The sequence below is a fragment of the Suncus etruscus genome, chromosome 4 (genome assembly GCF_024139225.1).
Source record: "Suncus etruscus isolate mSunEtr1 chromosome 4, mSunEtr1.pri.cur, whole genome shotgun sequence".
NCBI classification, from domain to species: Eukaryota; Metazoa; Chordata; class Mammalia; order Eulipotyphla; family Soricidae; genus Suncus; species Suncus etruscus.
The window spans coordinates 141,908,857-141,932,351 of record NC_064851.1 but is presented as its reverse complement, the minus strand read 5'-3'; the positions used below and the strand labels follow the sequence as shown (position 1 = coordinate 141,932,351).

The 23,495-nt window shown below is 34.2% G+C and overlaps 3 non-coding genes across 3 annotated transcripts; all 3 read left to right on the top strand.

Moving 5' to 3' along the window:
- Positions 1-13,238: 13,238 nt before the first annotated feature.
- Positions 13,239-13,428, top strand: LOC126008149 (U2 spliceosomal RNA). The gene has a single exon (XR_007495533.1). It is a non-coding gene; the product is annotated as a U2 spliceosomal RNA (small nuclear RNA).
- Positions 13,429-17,466: 4,038 nt separating this feature from the next.
- Positions 17,467-17,573, top strand: LOC126008327 (U6 spliceosomal RNA). Its single transcript, XR_007495663.1, has one exon. It is a non-coding gene; the product is annotated as a U6 spliceosomal RNA (small nuclear RNA).
- Positions 17,574-21,380: 3,807 nt separating this feature from the next.
- Positions 21,381-21,510, top strand: LOC126007968 (small nucleolar RNA SNORA51). Its single transcript, XR_007495430.1, has one exon. It is a non-coding gene; the product is annotated as a small nucleolar RNA SNORA51 (small nucleolar RNA).
- The last annotated feature ends 1,985 nt before the right edge of the window (positions 21,511-23,495 follow it).

The window sequence follows — 23,495 nt, the reverse complement described above, 5'->3', positions numbered from 1 at the left end:
GTTTCATTGGGACCCAAGAAGACATTATTTTTCATGGTATGTCATACCCTTTCTGTTTGCCAAACAATTTTGTTTCTTATCAGCTAAGTTAGTAAGTCTTCAGTAAAAATGAAAAAAAAAAGAAAAAAATATTTCTCAAACTTTAAATTATAGCCTCTAGAGTGGAAGGTAAAATTGTCATCTTTCAACCTAGATTTCTTTTGCACTAGTAGCCTTTAAGAATTCTCTTTACATGAGTACTGAACTTCTAGCAGGTTCCTGCCAACTTCTTTTCCTTTACTCAAGAATGACTATTAACTTTTCTAGTTTAACCTCTCATCAATGTTTTTAGAGAATCTTTTACTTTCCATGTTCTCTTCCCTACCAATAAACTTCATTTTTTAAGGAACTGAAATATATCTAGTATTTTTTTCTTTCTTCAATGCCTAACTTTTTTGTTCACACACACAAACATGCACACAAATTAATTAACATAGAACTAGAGAATATTTTGTTGTCCCTTTCTTTTCCAGGAGAGTTCAGGACTTTTTTTTTTGTAATAATTAGCAATGATTGGCAAAAGTGTCTGGTATTTAGAAGCTAGAAACCCATGAAGGAGTATTCTCTCTCTCTCACACATTATATGTGTGTATTCTTAAATTAAATATCCCCATTTCTGGGTGGTATTGCAGATGTTTAACATAATAACTGATCATTAGAAAATATAGATCTCGATGATAGACTTATCAATTTTTCTTTAACCATCTGTTTCAGATTAGTATGCATTGGGAGTGAATTTATTTTACAGGTTTAGAAAGGTCAGACAACAAGAAAATAACATTAGGGAATGCACTAGAATTAGCCAAAGAAATTGTGACTGCTCTAAGACATTGTCAATGGTACAATTTCAATTGTACATGTGGTATTATATCACAGTTACATAAAAAGAGAAGGAAAAAGACAAGAGAGGTGTATGATCAGAATGTTGGCAAACCTATGGTTTTACTCTTTCTCTTTTTGATTATTAGTCCACACCCAGCTGGTGTGTAATCAAAAGGAAGTAATAATAGGAATTACTTCTGGATCTGTAATCGGAAGTGCTAGGGTGATGGAGATCAAACACAGGTCAGTCACATGCAATGGAAGGGCCCTGCTAACTGTACTATTCTTCTGGCCCCCTATGGTTTTATTTTTTAACTCCCATATCATTGCTTCTTAAGAATTAATTTATTTAGTACCACTGTTTCAGTATTTTAAATGCCTGTTAAGGGGATCAGAAAGATAGTACAATGGGTAGGATTCTGCCTTGCAAAATCAATTGGCATCTCATATGGCTTCTCATCTCTTGGCATCTCATATGGTTCCCTAAACTAAGTCAGACATGTTACTCTACACAAAGCCACGAGTAAGCCCTGAGCACTGCCATGTGTGAACACCCTGCTCCTAGAAAAATTATTTTAAATTCCTGCTAATGAAACAACATTACACTAATTTTGAGGTCTACATCAACCTTAATCCACAAAATAGCTCCCGTATCTTATTTGACTTCCTTAGGATAAATATTTTCCTTTAGTCCTATGTTCATTGAATAGCTCCATCTACTTCTGTAGAGTGCATAAGTGAAACAGGATCATTAAAAAAGGGCAGTGAGATGAAGGAACTAAAGTAGTCAGTGTCCAAGGTTCCAACAACTTTCATCCTCTTATCCCCTTCCTCAACTACCATTATTTATGCAGGAGAAAACTCCAATATGCACTTTCCATCCATCTTCCACATAACCTTCTTACCACTCATTTTCTAACTTTCTATTCTTTTTTTTTTCTTGAATTTTTTTTTTTTTTTGGTTTTTGGGCCACACCCGGTAACGCTCAGGGGTTACTCCTGGCTATGTGCTCAGAAGTTGCTCCTGGCTTGGGGGACCATATGGGACACCGGGGGATCGAACCGCGGTCCGTCCAAGGTTAGCGCAGGCAAGGCAGGCACCTTACCTTTAGCGCCACCGCCCGGCCCTAACTTTCTATTCTTATTAAATATGATCATAGATTTTAGGAAAAGCCAACAACATAAGAATAAAGCGAACAATAAAGACAGCCTTAGTCACTAACATCTAAAGCCATCCATTACATATTTTATTTTCCTCCCAAACATTTTTCTATTGGTACTTGACAAATATTCCTTTTTGTTTGCATTTTTAAAATAAGTTAGTGGTGAGAAATAAAACTAATTAGAACTGGAAATGTGGTACATTTAGTCCTCAAGAAAGAGGCACATTGATTATATGCTACAACACTAGAGCTTAAAAAACAATATAAATATATATGGCTCTGGTGGTGGGAATGTTGCACTGGTGAAAGGAGGTGTTCTTTCTGTGACTGAAATACAACTATAGTCACTCTTGTAATCACGTTGTTCAAATAAAGATATTATAAATAATAATATAATTATGAAAAACATGGGGCCAGAGAGACAGCCTGGAGGTAGGGCGTTTGCCTTACATACAGAAGGAGGGTGGTTCAAATCTGGGCATCCCATTTGGTCCCCCATGCCTGCCAGGAGCAATTGCTGAGCACAGAACCAGGAGTAACCCCTGAGTGCTGCCGGGTGTTACCCAAAAAATATAAAAAACAAATATTGAGCATCTCAAAATCTAGGCAAGAATGTGGAAAAGCCAATAACTTGAGAGTTGGGTCCCAGACACACCCTGGTAGTTACCTCATACGCATTTATGTAATGAATCCCATTCACCATGAAAAATAAAATTAGGCAGGCAAGACAAAGACCCCAAGATTGAAACTTAGACAACTGCCACATACCAACTTTCCACCAGCAAGAGATATATTGACAGAAATTCTCATTTGCACAAGTAGATTAACTAAAGACTCATCTCTCCCCTCTTACCTATAAATGTACTTCCCTCAGGTGTTCCATTTGTACATATGGCTCAAGTGCTTCCTATTTCCAACTCTTCCAAACTTTAAATATAAAGGCCAACATAGAATTGAACTATATTATTTATGAATGATTGTTGTATTATTTATTAATTATAAAGTCTAGTGGTGTGGATGGTGAGGCCTTGCTTGGCTTGGTGGTACCTGCAGTCCCTTCAGCCAAGGGTCTGTAAGTAGAAGGGTAGTGGTGAAAAAATGTCTCACAGCATCAGATGAAGTTTCAGGAGAAATCCAGCTTTATTACAAGGCCTTAACTGCCATGTTCATATTTCTCACATGACCTCTAAGCTAAGCTTTATTAAGAAGCCTCCATCAGCTGCTCTGCAAGCACCCTTTCTGTGGTCTCTCTCCTTACTTCCTGTGCCTCTTCCCTTTCCCCAGGTAACCCCTTAATTACCAACCACAGACCCCTCCCAGCTGTGTGTGGATCTCACCTTCCAGGGGAGATAAGCAAAAAGTTGGGGAGGAGTAACAAATTATAACTCCTGCTCTTAATCCAACTGTAACACATTCCAGCTGAAAGAAGTTCCTGAAGTTTAACCAGACTTCACTTTCTCAGTCAAGCAAAGCCTTCATGATGAATTTGTTTTGAGGGTTAATATTCAATTTTCATTCTACATTTCAGCTCTATTCCAATACTATGACTTTCACAATTACTTTTCTTTACATTTTTCTTTATTTCTTATTAAAATTAGCATATTTTAGATAAATAAGGAAACTCCAATATCGAATTTAGTCAGTCTGTTAAAATAAGATAAAGAGTTAGAAAACAGGGATGGAAAGATACATAAAATAAATAAAATACTTCAACTGAAAGTATTTTCGTTCTTCCCTAAAAATTTTTTAATTTAAAATGGCATAAAGTACTACCCAGTATGATGTACTTAAATTATGGTTATAAAAATTATCCCGGTGGCTTTCAGGTTCCTACATGTTAGCGTAGAAGTGAGTCACCTTCTCTGATATGTGATTCACTATCAGTCTTGATCTAAATTTGTTCAGGCTAGGGTAATGGGTCATGCCATGAGTTTTGTGGAGTCTGTTCTGTCTTTACTAATTATTGAGAGACTTGGGCCCTTCCAGAAGTTTCAGTTCTAGGATATGAAGAATTTAAGGAGGACTTCAGCTTTGAGAATAGAGTCTACTTTGGATCCATGCAATAACCATTTTTTATAAGGATGCAATAATAATGAGACTCTGCTGTTCCTTATTGCAGCTTCATTTTTCTCTCTCCAACAGTTCCACACTCTTGGGTCTCTCATTCTCACATACCCTGTCTCTATTAATACCTGTCCTCTCTCTGATAGTATCAGCCTTAGCAGTAGACTATTCAATCTATCTCACAGTTGTAGCTCTGCCAGTGTGCTCTCTCTACTCTCGTTCTCAGGAATTGAGAACAACTCAGCCCTATCTGCCCTACCCAGTCCATCTTAACTCATCTCAGTAACAAGTAATTCCAGACAGTTTCTAGTCCCTGAATCACCTGAAGCTTATAGCCGGCTGTAGAATTCTTCTAATAGTAGTATCATATAACCTTTTCGCTCATTCTGGGGTGCAAGATCCCCCTCCTTAGGATCTAGCAGTCATCTCTTGGGTCAATTAACCCTAAAAGTGCAATCTGTGAGCAGCTTATTTTAGAGGGAAGTCTCATATATCAGCCTCCTCAGGGACCTTTATTATAGGGCACAGAGTAAGGCAGGCTCTGTGTTAAGGCCTAGGCACATGCATAAAAATTAAAAACTCCTTTATGCCTAGAATCCATGCTGAGATTCCTTCCCAAGGTCCTATTGTTTTTACCAAATCAAGAATTGCATTGATTTCTGGGTTCATCAAAACAAGCATGAAATCACCACATATCCCCAAGGTCTTTTTCCAGTCTCAGACTCCCAAATATGCCCCCAAGCATGTAAAAAACTTTCCAGGTCAAAGACCTTTTTTAGTGTGTCTTAACTTTTTACAAAATTTTATGACAATAAAAATAAGCAAATCATTATATGGCCTAGCATAGGCTTTCTAAAAATTTTGGGGTAATTCACCTATACAAAAATAACTAAACATATTAATGTTGACTTTCCTCAAGGGAAACAATATGAACTAAAGTAAGAAAAGACTAAGTTAATTATTGAAGATGGCAATAGTCATAAAATGGGCATAATTCTGGTCTCATATTCCTGGTGCTTAATGCTTTATTGTATTTTATGTTATGCAAAAGTAGATTTTCAGTAATGAAGCAGTGTTGTGTGGATAGAAAAACGTTTATTCAAAGACACAATTTCTTTGAACCCACATGGAAACATTTGTGTCCCAGTTGGAAAAGCATAGGTACAACTCTTCTCAAGACTATTTTTCCTTGCCTATCAATTAAATAAAAAAACCTAAGTTGATAAATGATTTTTTGATATCAATAAACATGTAAAGGAAAGAATAGAGACACATAAGTAGAGCAAGTACCAGATACCATATCATCTCATTTCTGAGCATTATTGAATAGGAAAACATAAAACATTTTGTTCCCCCCCTTTGATTGATTTTTTATTAGCTAACTTTTTGGGTACACTAATTTTGCCAGTTTTGTAGCTTCTAGATAATCACTTGTACATATCTTGAGTAATAAGCAAAACATCAGCTTTATAAAATTGAACCAGAGGCAGTACTTAAAGATGAGTAAAAGATAAGTTCACTATTCCAATCAATGATCTTTCAGTAATAAAAACCCTGAATAGCTTTCCTTGAAGTCTAAAACACTTTCTTTTACCCTATTAAAAAAGTTTTAAAATATATTTATTAATTAATTATTTTTATTTAAACACCCTGATTACAAACATGATTGTGGTTTGGTTTTAGTAATGTAAAGAACACCCTCCTTCACCAGTGCAACATTCCCATCACCAATGTCCCAAATCTCTGTCCTCGCCATAATACCCCCACCTGTATTCTAGACAGGCTTTCTACATCCTCATTTATTCACAATGTTATGATAGATCTCAATGTAGTTATTTCTCTGACTGCACTCACCATTCTTTGTGGTGGAGTTTCATGTAGTGGGCTGGAAGTCTAAACATTAAATGCATCAGTTCACTGATAATTCTTTTTTATATATATTTTATTTAAACACCTTGATTACATACATGATGTGTTTGGGTGTCAGTCATGTAAAAGAAACACCACCCATCACCAGTGCAACATTCCCATCACCAATGTCCAAATCTCCCTCCTCCCCATCCGACCCCAGCCTGTACTCTAAACAGGCTTTCCATTTCCTTCATACATTCTCATTATTAGGACAGTTCAAAATGTAGTTATTTCTCTAACTAAACTCATTACTCTTTGTGGTGAGATTCCAGAGGTGAGCTGGAACTTCCAGCTCTTTTCTCTTTTATGTCTGAAAATTATTATGGCAAGAATGTCTTTCATTTTTCTTAAAACCCATAGATGAGTGAGACCAAATTGTGTTTTCTCTCTCTCTCTCTCTCTCTCTCTCTCTGATTTATTTCACTCAGCATAATAGATTCCAAGTACATCCATGTATAGGAAAATGTCATGACTTCATCTCTCCTGAGAGCTGCATAATATACCATTGTGTATATGTATCACAGTTTCTCTTTAGCCCATTCGTCTGTTGAAGGGCATCTTGGTTGTTTTCCAGAGTCTTGCTGCAATGAATATAGGTGTAAGGAAGGTGTTTTTGTATTGTATTTTTGTATTCCTAGGGTTATATTCCTAGGAGTGGTTTAGCTGGATTTATGGGAGCTCTATTTCCAGTTTATGGAGGAATCTCCATATCGCTTTCCATAAAGGTTGAACTAGACGGCATTCCCACCAGCAGTGATAAGAGTTCCTTTCTCTCCACATCCCCGCCAACACTGTTCATTCTCATTCTTTGTGATGTGTGCCATTCTCTGTGGTGTGAGGTGGTATCTCATCATTGTTTTGATTTGCATCTCCCTGATGATTAGTGATGTGGAGCATTTTTTCATGTGTCTTTTTGGCCATTTGTATTTTTTCTTTGTTAACGTGTCTGTTCATTTCTTCTCCCCATTTTTTGATGGGATTACATGTTTTTTTCTTGTAAAGTTCTGTCAGTGCCTTGTATATTTTTGGAAATTAGCCCCTTATCTGATGGGCATTGGGTAAATAGTTTATCACCACTCAGTGGGTGGCTCTTGTATGCTGGGCACTATTTCCTTTGAGTTGCAGAAGCTTCTCAGCTTAATATATTCCCATCTGTTAATCTCTGCTTTCACTTGCTTGGAGAGTGCAGTTTCCTCTTGAATATGCCTGTAGTCCTCAATGTCCTGGACTGTTTTGCCTATGTGTTGTCTATATATCTTATGGTTTTGGGTCTGATATCAGGTCTTTGATCCATTTGGATTTTAACCTTCGTACATTGATGTTAGCTGGGGATCTAAGTTCAATTTTTTGCAAGTGACTAGCCAGTTGGGCCAACATCACTTTGTTGAAGAGGCTTTCCCTGCTCCTTTAGGATTTCCCTGCTCCTTTATCAAAAATTCGGTGATTGTATGTCTGGGGAACATTTTCTGAGTATTCAAGCCTATTCCACTGATCTGAGGGCCTGTCCTTATTCCAATACCATGCTGTTTTGATAACTATTGCTTTGTAGTAAAGTTTAAAGTTGGGGAAAGTAATTCCTCCCAATATTCTTTTTCCCAATGATTGCTTTAGCTATTCTAGAGTGTTTATTGTTCCAAATGAATTTCAAAAGTGCTGATCCACTTCTTTGAAGAATGTCATGGGAATCTTTAGAGGGATCACATTAAGTCTGTATAATGCCTTGGGGAGTATTACCATTTTGATGATGTTAATCCTGCCAATCCATGAGCAGGGTATGCGTTTCCATTTCCGTGTGTCCTCTCTTATTTCTTGGAGCAGAGTTTTTATAGTTTTCTTTGTATAGGTCCTTCACATTTTTAGTCAAGTTTATTTCTAAGATATTTGAGTTTGTGTGGCACTATTGTGAATGGGGTTGTTTTCTTAATGTCCATTTCTTCCTTATTACTATTGGTGTATAGAAAGGCCATTGATTTTTGTGTGTTAATTTTGTAGCCTGCCACCTTGCTATATAAGTCTATTGTTTTCTAGAAGCTTTTTGTAGGAGTCTTTAGGGTTTTCTAAGTAGAGTATCATGTCATCTGCAAACAGTGAGAGCTTGATTTCTTCCTTTCCTATCTGAATTCCCTTGATAACTTTTTCTTGCCTAATCGCTATAGTGAGTACTTCCAATGCTATGTTGAATGGAGTGGTGAGAGAGTACAGCCTTCTCTTGTGCCAGAATTTAGGAGGGAAGGCTTTTAGTTTTTCTCCTTTGAGGATAATATTTGCCACTAGCTTGTGGTAGATAGCGTTAACTATATTGAGAAAGGTTCCTTCCATTCCCATCTTGCTGAGAGTTTTGATCAAGAATGGGCATTGGACCTTATCAAATGATTTCTCTGCATCTATTGATATGATCATGTGTTTTTTTATTGTTCTTGTTGTTGATTGTTGTGTATTATGTTGATAGACTTATGGATGTTAAACCATCCTTGCATTCCTGAGATGAAACCTACTTGATCATTGTGGATGATTCTCTTAATGAGGCATTGAATCCTATTTGCCAAGATTGTGTTTAGGATCTTTGCATCTGTATTCATCAGCAATATTGGTCTGTAATTTTCTTTTTTCGTAACATCTCTGTCTTGTTTAGGTGTCAAGGTGATGTTGGCTTCACAAAAGCCTATTTGGAAAGTTGTTTTCCGTTTGTTCAATTTCATGAAAGAGTCTTGCCAGGATTGTAGTAGTTCCTCTTGAAAGTTTGAAAGAATTCATTAGTGGAATCCATCTGGGCCAGGGCTTTTGTTTTTGGGCAGACATTTGATTACCTATTTTAATTTCATCCAATGGTGATGGGGGTGTTTAGATATGCTACATCCTCTTCCTTCAACCGTGGAAAAAATATAAGAGTCCAAGAATTTATCAATTTCTTCCAAGTTCTCATTTTAGTGGCGGTAGAGTTTCTCAAAGTAGTTTCTGATTACCCTTTGAATCTCTGTCTATAAGTAGTGATCTCTCCTTTTTCATTCCTAATACAAGTTTATCAAATTTCTCTCTCTCTTTCTTATTAGTTTATTTTTCAAAGAAACCAACTTCTGCTTTCGTTGATCTTTCGGATTGTTTTTTTGGTTTCCACTTCGTTGATTTTCTGCTCTCATCTTTGTTATTTCCTTCTGTCTTCTATTTTTGGGTCCTTTTGTTGAGGCATTTTCTAGGTCTATTAGCTGTGTCATTAAGCTACTCAGGTAAGCTCCTTCTTCCTTCCTGATGTGTGCTTGCAAAGCTATAAATTTTCCTCTCAGTACTGTTTTTGCTGTGTCCCATAAGTTCTGATAGTTTGTGTCTTTATTGTCATTTGTTTCCAGGAACTTTTTGATATCCTCCTTGATTTCATCTCAGACCCACTGGTTATTGAGTATGAGGCTGTTTAACTTCAGGTGTTAAAAGTTTTTCTTCTGAGTCCCTTTGGAATTCACAAATAATTTCAGAGCCTTGTGGTCAGCGAAGGTAGTCTGCAAAATTTCTATCCTCTTGATATTATAGAGGTATGTTTTATGTGCCAGCAATGTAGTCTATCCTGGAGAATGTCCCATGTACATTGGAGAAGAATGTGTATCCAGGTTTCTGGGGATGGAGTGTCCTATATATATCCACTAGGCCTCTTTCTTCCATTTCTCTTTTAGGTCTAGTATATGTTTGTTGGGTTTCAGTCTGGGTGACCTATCCAGTGTTTTCAAAGCCGTGTTGAGGAAACCCACAATTATTGTGTTGTTATTGATTATTATTTTCAGATTTGTCAACAGTTGTATTAAATATTTTGCTGGCCCCTCATTCAGTGCATATATGTTTAGGAGAGTTATTTCTTCTGCTCTACATACCCCTTGATTAATATAAAATGTCCATCTTTGTCCCTTACAACCTTCCTGAGTATAAAGTTTGCATTATCTGATATTAGTATGGCCACTGCAGCTTTTTTATGGGTGTTGTTTCCTTGGATAATTTTTCTCCAGCCTTTTATTTTGAGTCTATGTTTGTTCTGACTATTCAGGTGCGTTTCTTGTAGGCAGCAGAAGGTTGGATTGAGTTTTTTGATCCATTTAGCCACTCTGTGTCTCTTAACTGGTGCATTTAGTCCATTGACGTTGAGAGAAAGATGTAATGCCATCTTTATATCGAAATTTGGTGTGTCTTTTGGTTAGTCTTGTCTTAAATTAGGTTTTTCAATTTTTCTCTTAAGACTGGTTTTGAGTCTGTAAAGTTTCTGAGCTGTTTCTTGTCTGTGAAACCATGTATTCTTCCGTCAAACCGGAAAGTGAGTTTTGCTGGGTACAGTATTCTAGGTGAAGCATTCATTTCATTCAGTTGTCACAATATCCCACCACTGCTTTCTGGCCTTTAGTGTTTCTGGTGACAGGTCTGCTGTAAATTTCAAGGATGCTTGCTTGAACGTAACTTCCCCTTTTGATCTTGCTGTTTTCAGAATTCTGTCTCTATCTGTGGGATTTGTCATTGTGACTAGGATGTGTCTTGGGGTAATTTTTCTGGGGTCTCTTTTGGTTGGTACTCTTTGAGCATGCAGGATTTGATCACATATATTCTTTAGCTCTGGAAGTTTCTCTTTAATGATGTTCTTGATTGTTGATTCTTCCTGGGTCTCTGGGACTCCAATGATTCTTAAGTTGTTTCTGTTGCGCTTATCATAGTCTTTTATTTTCATCTGTTTCCATTCTTTGACTAATGTTTCCACTGTCCATTTGTTTTAAGTTTTTTTTTCCAATCTCTCCTGTTGTATGGAATTGTTATGTATCTCATCTTCCACAGCACCAAGTCTATTCTCAGCTTCTGATACCTTGTCCCAGAGCTTATCCATTTTGTCATTCACTTCATTTACTGACTTTTTCAGGCCTGTTAGTTGACATGTTATTTCAGTTTGGAGTTTTGTGATTTCTGTCTTCATATTTTCTTGGTTCTTGTTAGTGTTCTGTTCAACTCGATCCATGGTTTATTTTAGTTCATTGAGCATCTTCCATATTGCTAGTCCTTATGTGAGAGGTTGATTAGTTGGTTGGTCATTATCTGGTCATCAGAATTGTCATCTTCATACTCTATGTCTGATGCTTGCCTGCATTGTTTCCCCATTGTCACACTTGTATTGTGGGTTTTTCTACATGTTGTGGTGGTATTCATTGGCTAGATGATGCAGGCAGCACACTCCTCTTGTTCTGCCCTTACTGGATGGGTCGACTTGCCTCTAAGGGAGGGAGTCCTCCGTGGTGGAGCCTCAACACAGGATCAAATATTAGGCCTGAGCATTGCAGCAGAGAAGACAGTCCAGAGAGAAATTCTTGCTTCAGTGATCCAGCACAGTTCTTAGTGTGATTTTTTCTTTTTGTTGCGATGGTGTTCACGTAGCGAAGTGGAGCTAAGTGCTCTGCTGTAGCCTCTTTTCAGCCCACTCCCAAGAGGTTTACGCAACAGGATAGTAGACAGACACACACAGGCAGCACTCTCAGTTTTTCACAGTCAGGCCCCACTGGGCAGGCGTAGTTTCGTGAATTTTCCCAGCCTGACATCACAAACAGGGGACCCGGCTTCTGCAAAGCATAGCCGGTTTTCACATTATGGAGTCCCGCCCTGGAATTGGGCTCTGGGAGAGCAAGTTTTCTGGAGCCTCTTTTTGGCCCACTCCCAAGAGTTTCACGCAACAGGATAGTAGACAGACACACACAAGCAGCATTCACAGTTTTTCACAGTCGGGCCCCACTGGGCAGGCGTAGTTTCCAGTTCACTGATAATCTTTATATGGATCATCGTATTGGTAAAATGTGTTTTCAAATTTAAGGGAGAGCTGTGAATATGTCATGTGCAAGATCCTCGACTCAAACATTGGCATCATTTAAATAAACTAAAAGAAACATACTTCCAAATTTTTACATTTTATCTATCTTTTGTAAATGTGGGTGATAATACTAGAGATAGCCAAATAACCAGATAATTTCCTCAAATCAGTTAAAATTCTTCACATTGAGAAAAAGAAGAAAGCTAATTGGAGGGTTGGGAAAAGTATTGCCAAAAATTTTTTGGGAAGAATTTATCTAGCAATGACAGACTGTATGAAGGTTATTTCAGATTGTCAGTACTTTTATGATCCTTTCCCTCAGTCACTGTATGCACCTTTTAAGGAGTGTAATGTTGATAGAAAGGAAGCCTTGAAATCGATTGAAAAAGCAGAGAAAACATTAATACCATCTTCAGCCACAAGATACTCTACAGTGAGATTTGTTGTAGGACAGAAATGACAGTTCTACAACATCTTATTGATATGGGCTTCGTGACCATGAGCAGAAAAAGAAAAAAGAATGGAGAGTCCAGTAAAATTATTTGCATCATAAGTTAGGGACTTTGAGAGGAAAAAAATGGACTACCAAAAGGTAATATAAAGGCCAACCCGAAGATGCTACATGGAGAAGAAAGTAATGGAGCTGATGTTATAATATGACGTGTTTCACCTCAAATCATTTTTAGAAATTAAATTGTCTCACACGATTTCTCAACCACAGCCTTGATTCCTGTTTCTCCATGAAACCATCAGGAGATATTTAACTTAAAGGTGGATTTATTTTGACTGTCTGAAAATAATAGTGTGTGAAATTAAAGTATCTGACTTCCCAGGTGGAAATCAAGAACAAACACCGCACTTAGATTCATACTGCTAATAATTTATAATGATATTAAACAAAAATTAATTTCAAAACTGTTATCAAAATTCACAGGCTTATTAAGTTTGAGTACATATGCTAATTTTTAGTTGAATTGCCTTATTTTAAGTCTAAAATCTCACATACAAAAATATTGATTTGGTTGACTCTAAATGAGTAGATCTTACAAAGTGCTATCAAGCCAAACTGTGGTAAATAATGATGAAAAGTCTTCTAATGTGTTACAATAACAATTCAGAATATCCTTGATTTGGTGTATTACTATATATGAACAATAATTTGGGGGGTGTCTCTTGGGACAGTTTGGATGCTAATCCCAATCTTTCAAGTAAGGAAATAGGTATCTGGTCTAGTAAGAAGAGTCATTCATCAGTGTTACTGTTTTTCCTGATTGAGTATGTTAACAGAAACGTCTAAAGAGTTATTGAAAGCTGTTCTAATGAAATTTTTAGAAAAAGTGTCATACCACTAGCACAAACCATAATTTACTCTTCCTTTCCAAAATCTAAGTGCTTCAGGTTTATTGATATATAAAAGATATATCACTTCTCGGCCTTTTGGCTAAGATGAAGTGTAGTATCTGTTCTTATCAATTTAATATCTGATACGTCATCTATCTGAAGACAATATATTAAATGGATTTTGGGCACTAGAAACTGGAATAGAAGCTTGCTCCATCCATTCCACGCATCGACCTGGTATTGCAGTACCTCCAGGAAGATATATAAAAGATATAATATAAGGTAATGTTTCTTCTGTTCTAAAGTCTGGTGATATGTGAATGTGCAAATAAAGAGATGAAGTTCTATTAGAAAAAGGGCACTTTTATTTATTTATTTATTTATTTATTTATTTATTTATTTATTTATTTATTTTAAATTTTCTAGGTCTCAGATTAAGAGGTATTTTTTTTTGTTTCTATGGACATCTGTATTCCATTTAGACAGGTAGGTTTAATATGTGGCATGACACTGTTAAATTTTGTTCACTTCTATCAAGATAATTTTAGACTCTCTAGATAGGAGACAAGAATTATGACACACTATAGCCTAACTTTTGGCAGCTGATTCTTGTAGAGAAAGTGTATGTCATTATTTTATCACTTATTTGGGGCATTTGGCATAAAAAGATAAATAAATTTGATGCAGTATAGTTATTCCAGAGCCAGATTCACTGTTACATTAATTAATAATTATTGGGTATCAATTAATGGTATGTCTTTGTGATTTCATTACTTTAGCTTTAGACAGATTTAGTAGTGCAATATACTTCACAGGTGTTTTGTGATTATCAAATTAGTAAGTCCAAATAAAGTAGTGAAATGAGGTATATAAAATATACATTAATTTTATGACTTATTTATTCAGTAAATGTGTGCTGAGTACCAATTTGATTTGAATATGCAGAAGAGATTAAGACAAATCTCTTCGCCTCAATGGAAGGATGGATGAATAACAGTAAGGACAATATGATGTAGGAATTTAAGATGACTAAATATGAGGAAGAAATAAATAGCACTATGTTAATATAGAAAGTGCTGGATAAAGACAAGTCAAAGATAAATGAGATGTAAAGTCTGAATGACAAGTAGACATGACATAAAAACACTAAGGAACTTGGTTTGTAAGTATAAAATGATCAACTGTAAATGTATACACATCTACATTAATATATATTGTGAAAACAAAAAACTATCTAGAAAGTGCATAAATATTAAACTTAGGTAAAATGGTTACACAGATTTTGTGTAAGTAGGAATTCATCTATATAAATTTTCTTCATTTTATAAATGTTCTTCATTATTGTGATTCTAAAAACTGAATTTCAGTGTAGCTCAATATGTAACAAATATTGGCTGAACCTCCACTAAAACTAGGTGAAGATAAAATAGTTTCTTTCACCAGGTAGCAAGAAGTGGAACTAACAATATTTTCTCTTTCTTTCTGTCTTTCTCCCTAATTCTCTCACACAGAGAACTTTATGGGAAGACACAGAAATAATTACTTTCATAAAAACCAGCAAAATGACAGTATACCTCTCCAAGAAGAAATTTCTCAAACATTCAGTAACTTTAAAAAACATTTATACTTTCTTAGACATTCAGTAAACAGATTCTATGAGACTATAAACCTTTAATTTGTCATGTAGAAGATTATAACTGATTTTTAAAGGAGCAAATTCAGTAGAATATTGGAAAAGAATGGCAAAGTGGATTATTTATCCTAATATCTTTCACTATCATGTTTCAAGTAAACTCTACGGTCCAAAGCTAAAATGTCTATACATTCTGGAAAAGCTGAAAGTAAATTACTTAGTAGGAAAGGGATCACAAAATAAAATAATTAAATTATCAAATTACACTCAAATAAATTAAAATAGTCAGAAACATTTAGAAAACAAAGTGCCACATTTCCACCAAAATAAACTTCGAATTGCTTATAGATGTATGATTGCTAACATAATATAATTGCATTTTCTGATATCTCATACCAGCGATTACCATGAAAAGTTCGTCACAAGATATTGAATGATTCGGGGCAAATAGATATTATAGTCAGTAGGTCCTTTGCCTTATACATAGCTGACCCAAATTTGATTTTTGGCACTCCTAATGATGCCCTAAAACTGCCAGGAGTGATCCCTGAGCATAGAAAAAAGAGTAAGGCAGGGTTGCCCACCTCCCCTCAAAATAAAAGATAATGATTAAATAAACATAGTGAAGTTTTAAAGAGTTTTTCTTTTATCATTAAATTTTTTTTTGTGTTTTTGTTTTTTGTTTTTGTTTTTTGGGTCACACCCGGCAGCGCTCAGGGGTTACTCCTGGCCCTATGCTCAGAAATCGCTCTTGGCAGGCTCCAGGGACCATATGGGATGCCGGGATTCAAACCACTATCCAAATGCATGCGAAGCAAATGCACTACCTCCATGCTATCTCTCCGGCCCCATAAAAATAAATTTAATAACAAATAAAAAGGAAAGGACATGGTTTTTGAAGGTCAAGCTAAGCTTTTTTCTTTAGCGAGGTTTTTTTTTATATTATTAAATAAAATCCACAGAAATTTGAGCAGTCCTATTAGATTAATGTTGGCATCAATGGCAAGAACAGGTACTATTTTTAAACCCCATACTCCCCTTCTTACTATAATTCTGTTGGTACAGAGAAATTAGAGATTAAAACAAAACCTACTCTAACCCTGTTCATTACTTATTTTATCTTTGCTCACTACTTATTTTATCTTGTTTCGTTTCATTCCGTGAGATAAAACCAACAGCAAAAGAAAAATGTCTTTGCTAGGCATTACTGAAAAAAAATCAATAATCAATTTTGCTAGAAGAATGTCAACAACATTTTTAGTACTCATACAGATTGTATAGATTGTATTTATAATAAAAAGTTGTATGCCCAGTCTTTTATATACTCTAAAAGGGAGTGTATTATTGTATAAAATCTTTAGACCTATTCATGCTCCTTAGCTAAGAATAATCCCTTTGTCATATAATATCCTTTTCTTTTCTTCTTCTTCTTCTTCTTCTTCTTCTTCTTCTTCTTCTTCTTCTTCTTCTTCTTCTTCTTCTTCTTCTTCTTCTTCTTCTTCTTCTTCTTCTTCTTCTTCCTTCTTCTTCTTCTTCCTTCTTCTCCTTCTTCTCCTTCTCCTCCTCCTCCTCCTCCTCCTCCTCCTCTCTCTCTCCCCTTGGTTTTGTAACTTCAGTGAGAAGTGTTTGGACTTTACTCTGAAGTAGGTGTTAGAGGGTTATTCTAAGCAGAGTTTAGAGGGGACCCTTAAGTGCCAAGGATCAAACTAACACTCCAGAATGCAGAGAGGGCATTTGCTCAACAATTGAATTTTTCCTTTGTCCCCTTGTCTGAGCTTTCTACTGTCTAACTTAAAATGAAACTTAGAAAAGAATGAACTTATTGAGATATTTTTTGGGTATTTTTCAAGAAATCCCACTTCACTGTAAATAAATATTAATGTTAAAATATGAAGATAAAAGAACTTACCAATAGATACAGAGACATCAATGAATTATTGGGAAATGTGTAAAGCTAAGTAAAGTCAATTTATACAGCAATTGCTACAAAAGATTTGGGTTTTTTTCTCTGTGGTGTTTTCGTTTTTGTTTTGTTTGGTTGGTTGGTGCGTTAGTTTGGGCCACATCCAGCAATGCTTGGGGCTTATTTATGGCTCTTTGCTCAGGGATCATTCCAGTTGGGGCTCAAGGGACCATATGTATTACTTGAAATTGAATCTGTGTCAGTAGTATGCAAGACAAGCACCTTAAATGCTTTATTCTCTCTCCTTCTCTCTTTTTCTCTGACTAAGATATTGATATTTTAGATTACAAGGATGACTCGAGAAGTATAGAAGCATAGGACTGAAAACTGCAAGTTCAGCTGAAAGTATTTATGGTAAATATTTAAACAGTTAACCTCTTCATAGAATTTGTGGTTTATTTTATGGAAAAATTTAATCAGTACACAGTATTAGCACTTTTAGTGTTAGAACATTTTGTGGAAACATCAAGTACCATATTTTAATATGTCTGGAACCAGTATTCAAAACTAGTCTGATGATACGCCTATACTTTCTAACTCCAATGCAGAAATGTCCATTTGAAGTCATTTCCCTGGAAACACTCAAGCAAATTTTCTTAAATGTAGTATTTTGCAAATATATTTTCAAAAATATATTTCAAAAAATAATACTGAGTCTAGCAGAATGAATGACAAATTGTGCAAGTGACACATCTTGAAAATCAATAAAAAAGTGCTCACTTCGGCAGCACATATACTAAAATTGGAACGATACAGAGAAGATGAGCATGGCCCCTGCACAAGGATGACACGCAAATTCGTGAAGCGTTCCATATTTAAAAAAAAAAGAAAATCAATAAAAAAAGGAAAAAGGAGATTTTGAGAAAAAAATCATATGGAATATAAAAAAGCATTCAGGTATATATAAGCATTAGAATTCTCAACACCAACAGTTAAAGGATGTGAAGATGCTGTTACTTCAATTTTTAATTTTTTATTTAGGCACCATGATTCATAATTATTTATGGTGATTTTTAGGCATGCTGTACTCCATCACCAATTCTACCATTGGCATACCCATGTTTTCTCTCCAGACTTTCAACCAGTCTCTTTGACAGGCGTTAGTTTGGGCCACATCCAGCAATGCTTGGGGCTTATTTATGTAAAAGGTTGTTGTAGTTTGCAGTTTCTATTTGCATTATTTAATGATTATGTGGTTTTAATACTTCAAAATGTTGAGTAAAAAAATGATTTCCAAGTTAGAGTTGTAAATGTTACCAAAATGTCAATTAAACACAACAGCAAAGTAAAACATTTTCATATATAAAATATTTAAAAAATTTTCCTTACTTCATTTTATAAAAAACTGCTAATAAGTATAAACAATTTTACTTTTTATTTTCTTTTAGGGGAGAACATAACTAGAGATATAACCCATACATATGAGACAAAAGTTTTACTCCTGAAATATTTCCCAGCTAAATAAAACACTTAAGTTTTACTATCTGATCAAGTGTTTATGTGTAGTTTCCATACTTCTTGTATCACATATACTCATATATATACTCATATACTTCTTGTATCACATAACAAATTCATAAATTGAATCTACTACCACTCAAGAAAAAAATCAGGAAAAAATATAATTTTTATTTCCCTTAATACTTAGGATCAAATTATTCCCAAATTGATAGCCAATAATTTTAAGTGGAATATAGATATTCAATTAAGTGTTACTACATAAATTGATTCCCATTCCACTCAGTATACACCTTGTTACTCATTGGTTGAAATCATTTTTGACTGTTGAACTTTGGGTTGACACATAGCCTTATAAATCAAATATTTGTATAACTTAGAAATTATATTTTGAGACTAAATCAGCCATGTTATGATATTTACAGATGGGTAATTTGGAAAGTGATTAATTCATAAGTGTAGAATTTTCATTATTGTTTTATAAAGAGACCTCACTGCTCTGTTGATCCTTCCAGCACATGAACATAGTAAGAAAATGTTGTTCATGAACCTTATCAAACTCTCACCATACAACCAAATATGCAGATACTATAATCTTGATTTTCTCAATTTAAAGAAATTTGAAAAACAAATGTTTATTTTTGATAAGCCAGCTAGTCCATGGTCTTTTATTATAGTATCATCAGTAAGAAACTTGAGAATTCAACCTTTGTCAAACAAATATATTTTCTATTTCTTTTATTTTCATGTCCTTTTTCAGATCACCATTTTAAGAAAAGGAGAAGCCCTCTCTTATTAAAGTCTAGATTGGTATATTAAATGTTTTATATGATTTTCTGATAATTATAAAATCTATAGATACATATTTAGTTTCCTCTTAACCATTTAGCTGTCAAGGAAAAAACAATTATACAATGTTAAAGCCAGAGAAACTAGTATGATCCATATCATTCTCTAAGTGAATTAAAAAATGTTAGCAAGTGGGATGGGAAGCTCGTATAGAGAAGGGTGGAAGTAGAATCTAACTAGGAGAATGCTTATGAGTTGATGTACTTTCATGATAGTTTTATATTAAAGAAAGGTAGCTGAATTAACAGCAAAATAGCAAAATATGAACAGAAATAAAATTGTATTGGAAAAAAGGATAAAAAAGGGCTATATATATTGACAATAAAGAAAATATCTATTGTCTTTTTTTGTCTTTGTTTTTTTGGTTGGTTGATTGCTTAATTTTAGGACTATCCTTTTCAGTTTTTAGAACTTTATTCAGGCATCAATTCTGGTACTTTTTGTAAGATTGAATCCCAATCGCTGATGCAAAACAAGTGCATTACCCACTGTACTATCTTTACAGACTCAATTCCTACTAATTTGAAATCGTATAGGAGGCATCTTGACTAACATCATAACCTCTAATTAATAAGAGGTTTTTTAATCTAAAAATATCTAGAAATATGACTCTAGAAATAGAACAAAACAAAGCTACTTTTATTAAAAGTTTTTGATAAATTTTGGTTATAAGATTTTTGGGGAAAAGTTTCCATTTAATATATACATATATTACCAAATCCACCATCAAGGTTGCAGTGCCATCACTCTCAAAATAATTTATTCCACCCATTCTTTTATGTCTCTCTCTCTTCCTTCCATTAATCACTTGCTTGTATCTAAGGAGCCCAAATATCAGAGTCACTTGGATTACAATCAGGGATGTGGAGTAGTACCAAGAATCAAATACATGACCTCACTACTTCATTCTTATAAAGCAAACACCACTGTTATACTACTGTTGCACATTTTCTGTTCCACAAGAGTTTATAGAAAGTACAATTTATTTTTGTTGCATTTTATAAATTTTTTTCTTTTTTTGTTATATTCCATATATGAGTAAAAACAGCAAGTAATTGTCTTATACTTTATAACTCATTTGATTTAGAAAATCACTTCATATGTCATCATGTTCTTTCAAAAGACACGACTTCATTTATCTCTTTACTATACAATATGCTTATAATCTTAATGTTTTCTCTATTTAAAAGAATCTAATCAATCCTGTATAAGAAATCAAGGAAGTGGATCTAGCAATACACAAAGAAACAGAAACTCAACTCATAGTTATATGTTTATGCATAGAAATAGTTGGCTTGAACCAATATAACAAGATTATACATTTTTTGCCAATTACTTATAGAGAGTCCATGAGAATAAGAGATTTTAGGTATGTTATTTAAACCAGCAATGATCTTTGAAGGGACAAATTTTATTGACTATTGGAAACAAAATAACTGTACTGATTTCCTTCACTTCATTTTACATTTCCTAAATAAGTATATTAACAGGCAGAAAGCTAATATGCCAATGCTTTCTATGAGAGCTAAAAATAAATATTTGGACAGAAGCAAAAATGAACATTAAATTGTCATCTTTTAAGTAAGTTCTTTATTTTTCATGTCTTATTTTTTTCTTCTTTTTCACTTGAGTTATTATTGGAGTTTTATCTTTGATTTCAGACCCATTATTCTGCAAGACTGAGCCTATTTGAAGAATTCTTTTATGTGAAAAGTTCCTACATTTCCACTTATTCCATAAACATTTTATTCTGGAAGTTTTTGGTTTTTATGCTTATCCCTAATTGCTTTATAATATTTACTTTTAACACATTAATTTTTGGAGCACTTATTATCATGTTAAGACATGTCTGAGAAATTCTTTGGGTATTTACTTTGTTTTTCCTATGGAAGTAATGATCTCGAGTTTAACATCTGTTTTGTTCTTTAGGACTTCTGGTATAATTTGAATAGGGGTAAATCTATTGACTAGTTTTCTTCAATAGCTGCATTGTATATAGGAATCAGACATCACTATTTTCTCTCATTATGTTTGGACCCAATTTCAATTTTAACTTTAGTTGTCAAATCTAAAGCAAAAGAAGTTCAAAAATTCAAAAGTGATAAAACCTAAACAATCATTAAACTGAGGAAGAATAAAACTATGCTTAGAAAAGGAAGCCTGTCTAGAGTACAGGCCAGTGTGGGGTGGGGAGGAAGGACACTTGGGATATTGGTCATGGGAATGTTGCACTGGTGAAGAATTATATATATATATATATATATATATTCATATATATAGTATATATATATACTAAAAAAATAAAAAAAGAAAAGATAAGGCCTCCCAATTCTTACCATAGGCTGTGTTCTTTATACTGACTATATAGGAGAAGGTACAGTAAATATACCCCATATATACCTCAACGCAAGCCATTTGCCTGGTCTGTATTGTGAATTGGGGGACAAAATAATTTAAAAAAAGAAAGAAAAGGAAGCAACATATCAGAGAAAAAATGATATTATATGTATGTGTTTTTAATAAATATTAAAGAAAAGAAGCAATTATTTAATATTTAGTTTGAAATTAGTTTTACTATAAATTATTAACTAAGTATTCCAATTCATCTACGAAAAGTAATATTTTCTTTTAAATAACCCCAAACCAATTTTATTTCTATAAATTGATTATAAAATGAAAACTGTTTTGCAGTTATAACACCATAGTTTAAGTCCATTTCAATATATTTCCATCAAGAATATAATAATAGTGGTATATTCATTAAAATATAGCATAATGATATATCATAATTCTTTAATATTTATTTAAATAGAAAATAATCATAGTGACACAAATATAGATTTGTTGAATCATGGAAACTAACTGAAAATTTAGTAATAGTTATTATTGTCAATGATACTGAAATAAGATGATGAAAGAATTTTCTTTGTCAGAAATTACCCAACAAAATCATTCTTTAGTCAATGCAATTGAATCAATGAAGTTGATCCAAATTGTTCTCAATGAGAATGTGGCTAACTCATCAACACATCTATCTCTGAGGTTTATCTAGAAAACTTAAAAGACAATATGTAGGACTCTACATCTATGAATGGCAGATTATATTTTATTGAATCATCTGAATAGTATGAGTAAGTGCCGGAGCAGAGGCACAGGCAGTAGGGCATTTGCCTTGCACATGCTAACCTAGGACGGACCACAGTTTGATTCCCCCAGCCTCCCATATTGTCCCCCAAGCCAGGGACAATTTCTGAGTGCATAACCAGGAAAAACTTCTGAGCATCACCAGGTGTGGTCCAAAAACATATAAAACAAACAAACAAAAAAAGAAGTTATCAACTTACAATAAATTAAAATATATTTGAAATGAGTTAGAGAAAAGAAAACCAATTGTTGTATGGCTTATTGCTGAATATTAGTGAAAAACGTTAAAAAAAAAACCCTAAGAATATTTTCTACTCATCAACTCTGCATATTTTTATCTTGGACCTTGTAGCCTACAATAATATTAATGTTTCTATTGGTACACTGATTATTTTACACCTTTCAAAGAACATCTATTTATTTATAAAAATTCCTTTCCATGGTCTTTACACTACTACATCAGAATATGTAGTCTAAAAAGAGGGCAACTTGCAAGAAGGGCAAAATATTGTAGAGAGATTGATTTTGCAAAATATAAGTTTTAGATGAGCTCTGAGAATAATTAATTTATCAAATAAATCCATCATTCATTTTTATAAATTTTAATAAACTGAATAGGGAAGGATACCATATGGTTACTGATTAGGAAGGAGTTCATTCTCTACTTTAGTGATAGGAACTATTTTTATTTCATGTTAAAATCTGATATTAAAATATTAAGAAATCACTCTTTTTAATGATATTTGACTATTCTAGAACTCTGACTATATAATTAAGCTTAATTTGACTACCTTATTTTAGTTTCTTACTGGGGTAGCTTTGGTTTATGAGTTTAAAATGCTTAAATATTTTAGGGGCATAATAACTAATGTAATTTTTTTTATTTAAACACCTTGATTACATACATGATTGTGTTTGGGTTTCAGTCATAAAAGGAACACCATCCATCACCAGTGCAACATTCCCATCACCCAAGTCCCAAATCTCCCTCCTCCCCACCCAACCCCCGCCTGTACCCTAAACAGGCTCTACATTTCCCTCATACATTCTCAATATTAGGACAGTTCAAAATGTAGTTATTTCTCTAACTAAACTCATCACTCTTTGTGGTGAGCTTCCTGAGGTGAGCTGGAACTTCCAGCTCTTTTCTCTTTTGTGTCTGAAATTTATTATTGCAAGAATGTCTTTCATTTTTCTTAAAACCCATAGATGAGTGAGACCATTCTGCGTTTTTCTCTCTCTCTCTGACTTATTTCACTCAGCATAATAGATTCTGTGTACATCCATGTA